The sequence below is a fragment of the Triticum dicoccoides genome, chromosome 3A (assembly GCF_002162155.2).
Source record: "Triticum dicoccoides isolate Atlit2015 ecotype Zavitan chromosome 3A, WEW_v2.0, whole genome shotgun sequence".
Lineage (NCBI taxonomy): Eukaryota > Viridiplantae > Streptophyta > Magnoliopsida > Poales > Poaceae > Triticum > Triticum dicoccoides.
Window position 1 is genome coordinate 694555096 of NC_041384.1, and position 5524 is coordinate 694560619.

A 5524-nucleotide genomic window follows, 5' to 3' on the forward strand; every position below is an offset into this window, starting at 1 on the left:
GCTAGGGTTTGGATGAGGGAGTGGATAAGGAGGGGGTAGTGGGCCGGCCGGCTGGGCCTGGAGGGCAAATGGGCCGGCCCGCTGGGTCTGCTGGCCCGGGGGGGTCTTCCTCCCTCCTTTCTTCCAATTTTTAGTTTTATTTTTTTTCTGTTTGTTTTTATCTATTTGCATTTCTGTTTTAAAACATTTTAAATTATTCAGACATTTTATAAAAATGTGTTTGCTGCACCATAATTACCTTTGTAATATTTGGCAACCACCGAACATTTTTGTTTCAATTTTTGAAAACTTTTTTTGTTTGCCAGATTTCGAACCTTGAATATGAAACGATTTCGAACTAACGCGCGATTAGCAACAGAAATCGAAGTGACGTGGCATCTCTAACAGAGGGTTATTGTAGCTTAATTATCCGGGCGCTACAAATCTCCTCCCCTACAAGAAATCTCGTCCCGAGATTTAGGAGGTAGAAGGAAACAGTATGGGGTATTCATCACGAAGACGATCGTCGCGTTCCCAGGTGGCTTCGTCTTCAGAGTGATTCGACCACTGGACCTTGAGGAACTTGATCGCCTTCTGACGCGTGCGGCATTCAGCTTGGTCGAGAATGCGAACCGGATGCTCTTTATAGGAGAGGTCCTGTTGCAATTCAAGCACTTCATGATCCACTGCTCGGATTGGGTCCTTGAAGCAGCGTTGGAGTTGTGACACATGGAACACATCGTGAACCTGAGAAAGGTTCGGCGGGAGCTCCAGTTGATATGCCACCTTTCCACGCCTTTTGAGAATAGTGAAAGGACCAGTATAGCGGGGAGCTAGCTTTCCTTTGATCCCAAAGCGGTGTGCACCCTTCATTGGTGTAACTCGAAGATAAGCCTTTTCGCCAGGTTGATAGACCATGTCTTGGTGATGATGGTCATACTGACTTTTCTGACGTGACTGAGCAGTCTTGAGATTCTCGCGAATAATGCGAACTTGTCCTTCGGCCTGTTGGATAATATCCGGACCAAAGAGTGGACGTTCCCCCATTTTTGACCAGTTCAGAGGGGTTCGACACTTCCGTCCATATAGCACTTCAAAGGGGGACATCTTCAGACTAGCTTGATAGCTATTATTATAAGAGAACTCGGCATATGGAAGAGATTCCTCCCATTTCTTGCCGAATGATATTACACAAGCTCGAAGCATGTCTTCAAGAACTTGGTTGACACGCTCAACCTGTCCTTGCGACTGAGGATGAAACGCAGTACTGAACGACAGATGAGTCCCCATAGCTTCTTGGAAACTTGCCCAGAATCTTGAAGTGAATAAGCTGCCACGGTCTGAACTGATAACCAGTGGAATACCGTGAAGTGAAACAATTCTGGCCATGTAGAGAGTAGCAAGCTGAATAGCAGTGATTGTCTCTTTGACCGCCAGAAAATGTGCAACTTTAGAAAGCCGGTCAATGACGACAAGAATAGCATCATTACCTTTCTGCGACTTGGGAAATATAGTGACGAAGTCCATCTCAACATGGTCCCATTTCCATTCAGGAATAGAGATAGGTTGCAGAGTTCCAGCAGGCCTCTGATGCTCTGCTTTGATTCGGTGACATATGTCACACTCAGCAACATAACGAGCAATGTCCTGCTTCATATTAGACCACCAGAATCTTTGATGAATATCCTGGTACATCTTTGTACGACCAGGATGGATGGACAGAGGCGTATCATGAGCTTCTTGCATAACCCTTTTAGTCTTATCCAGGTTTTTCTTCGAACATGGTACCACTAGGCGGCCTTTGAAATACAAGGCGCCATCGTCGGCGATAGTGAAGAATGAGGGCTTTCCTTCTACTAGATGGCGTTTAATCTTATGGACTTCAGAGTCATAACCTTGTATAGTCTTTATACCAGCTACGAGATCTGGTACGACAGTCAGGGTATTTAGAGAACCCTTAGTAATAACAAGAAGATTCATCTTGCGGAATTCCGGGGGAGGGGGAGCGAGTGCTCCAGGAGGAATAATATGGAGGTTCAGCTTTCTAGATTCTTTGACAAGCGAGGGCTGAACTTTATGAACCTGGAGGTGGTTGCAGTAAGACTTGCGGCTCAAGGCATCAGCCATTACATTAGCCTTGCCGGGGGTATAGGATATACCCATGTCAAAGTCTGCAACAGTCTCCATCCATCTCTGCTGACGGAGGTTCAGATCTGGCTGAGTAAACAGATACTTCAGACTTTGATGGTTAGTGAAGATCTCACAACGATTACCGAGAAGGTAATGTCGCCACTGCTTCAGTGCATGAATGACAGCAGCAAGCTCGAGGTCGTGAACTGGGTAGTTTTCTTCGTGAGGGCGCAGTTGACGAGAGGCATAAGCAATCACTCTGCACTCCTGCATTAGGACACAGCCTAATCCTTGACGGGAAGCGTCGCAGTAAATGACGAAGTCCTTCTTAGTATCAGGTGGGGCAAGCACGGGGGCAGAAGTCAACTTGTCTTTGAGCACCTGAAAACTTTCCTGACACTTGTCTGTCCAGTCAAACTTGACACCCTTATGCAACAGATTAGTCAGGGGCCTGGCAATCTTGGAGAAGTTCTCGACGAATCGATGGCAATAGCTGGCGAGACCGAGGAAACTTCGGACTTGCTTCACATTCTTCGAAGGAGTCCAATCGAGAATAGCCTGAACTCGTTCAGGGTTGACGGCAATACCATCCTTGGAGATGACATGCCCAAGATAGGTTACTTCGGGGAGCCAGAATTCACACTTGGAATACTTAGCATACAGCTGATCCTCCCGAAGCTTTTCCAGCACAAGACGAAGATGTTCAGTATGTTCTTCCTTGTTCTTGGAAAATACAAGGATATCGTCCAAATAAACCACGACGAACTTGTCGAGGTAATCCATGAATATATAGTTCATCAAACGAGAGAAGGTGGCTGGAGCATTCGTTAAGCCGAATGACATGACGGTATACTCGTATGATCCATACCGAGTCACGAAGGTGGTTTTTGGGATGTCCTCTTCACGAACACGGATCTGGTGGTAACCCAACCTCAAGTCGAGTTTGGAGAACACTGATGAGCCAGCCAGTTGATCATAAAGATCATTGATCCGAGGAAGAGGGTATTTATTCTGAATGGTAGCTTGGTTTATAGGACGGTAGTCTTGGACTAATCGGTTTGTCCCATCCTTCTTCTTAACAAAGAGAGAAGGTGCTCCCCAAGGAGAGCAACTTGGGCGAATGAAACCTTTGACAAGAGATTTGTCGATTTCCTCCTTAAGCTCAATGAGCTCATGCGGCGGCATCTTGTAGGGTCGTTTAGCTATAGGGGTGGTGCCGGGTTTCAAGTCGATGATGAATTCGACAGCTCTAGCAGGGGGAATCCCTGGAAGTTCTTCTGGGAAGACATCTTGGAATTCACGAACGACGGGAATGTTTTCAATGCCCTCAAGTGGTGTAGCGTTCAACACATTCAAGGCATAAAGCCGTGCCTCGGCGTTTTGCACCAGATGAGCTTGGTAAGTAACTATTTCGTCCGAAGGGTGTAGCAGATGGACGGTCTTAGTGGCGCAAACTATAGAAGCAGTATGCGCTTTTAACCATTTCATTCCTAGAATGAGATCAATGCTACAGGACTTCAGTGCGATGGGAGAGACAAGGAATTGCGGTCCTTCGATTTCTACAGGGACGTCGTTGCAAATCATGGAGGTTCGACATTGGCCCGCAGGGGTGTGTACTAATAGTGAAGCATTCATGTCCTCACATTTAATGTCGTGCAAGCATGCAAAACCTTCTGACATGAATGAATGCGATGCACCTGTATCAAATAAAATGGATGCTGGTACTGAATTTACGAGGAGGGTACCCATCACAGTCGCAGGCTGGTCTTGAGCGTCGCTCAGATCAACGTGGTTGGCATGAACACGACCATAAGACTTGGCATTGTTGCTGCGGGGCTGGTTGCTTCCACGGCCAGTTGCTGGAAGGGCCGGTTGATTCTGGTTCTGGTTGCATTCCCTAGCACAGTGCCCTGGTTGTCCACACCTGCAGCACAACCCATTATTGGGAGTGGGAACAAGAGCTTGTGGTGGTGGAGCTGGGAGTCTTGGCTGCCTAGTCAGAGGAGCAGGCAGACGAGGTGCAACATAGGTCTACCTTGGGGTAGGTGCATCTGGCTGGTACAAGCTATTGGGAATCCATATCTTGCGCTTCTGCGAGAACGGGCCCGAAGATGAGCCCGTGTCACGGTTGCGCCTGTGAGAGCTCTGGTATTCCTACAGACCAGTTTCGACATTGATGGCCTTGTTCACTAGAGTGGCGAAATCAGCAAAGTCATGCACTAGAAGTGTGAGCTTGATGTCAGCTTGAAGGCCATCAAGGAACTTCTCCCATCTGCGTGCATCAGTTGCAATGTCCTCTTCAGCATAGCGGGACAAGTCAAGAAACTCCCGCTGATAAGCTTCAACAGTCTTGTTGCCTTGGGTGAGGTTGCGAAACTCACGCTTCTTACGGTCCATGACTCCCTGAGGAATGAAGCGAGCATGGAAGGCAGCTTGGAAGTCTGGCCAGGTGATGATTGTTCCAACTGGCAGAGTACGCCTGTGGCTGTCCCACCATTGAGCTGCGGGTCCCTTCAGGAATAAGGAAGCAAAGGTGACATAGCTGGCAAGGGCTACATCAACAGACTCCATCTCATAGGTGATGTCACGGAGCCAGTCATCAGCATCCAGAGGCTGAGTTGAGCTGCGGTACACAGTTGGGTTCAGGCGCATGAAATCCCGCAGAGTTACTGGGGTTGGCTGCTGGTTCATATTTGGGCAAGGAAACTGAGCCATCATATTCTCCATGAACTGGCGATTCATCTCAAGCTGTTGGATCATACCAGCCATGTACTCAGGCGGTGGTGGGAGGTTGCCACCACGTCCACGACCACCTGGTCTAACCATCCTGCTAATATATAACAGGGGTAGTTCAGCATAGAGAAATTTTGCAAGGACAAGAATCATTCATGATGAAACATGCACAATGAAAGCAGCACGATAGATACTACATAGTAGTCGGCATATCTTACAAAAGAGATCATGCATAGAGTTCGGTACACAGAGTTCAGTACATAGACTAATACATCATAGGCGGCACGCAGGCTCGCGACGAATGCATCTAACACTAATAAGAAAGCCTTCATCAGTCCCAGGAGGAACTGTGGAGGTAGGTGTAGCCTGTCAGCTGGTAGTGACGCGAAGGGAAGACCTCCACGCGAGTAGCCTGGGGTCCGCGGATACTCTGGTGCGGAACCCGATGCGCAGGTGGCAGGAGAGGACCAAGTGCAGGAGAGTAGCCTCTCACATCTGGCCAGCCGACGCCCTGGGGCATCACGGTCCTGGCAGGGTAGACCGCAGAACGCGACAGATCACCAGATCGGACAAAGGGGTGCAACAGCGTCAAAGCACGGTACAGGTGCTGACGGGTGGTGTACAACTCGTGGCGAAGAGCTCGGTTAGCTCTATCTATCCCATCAGCATGCAGAACCAGGTT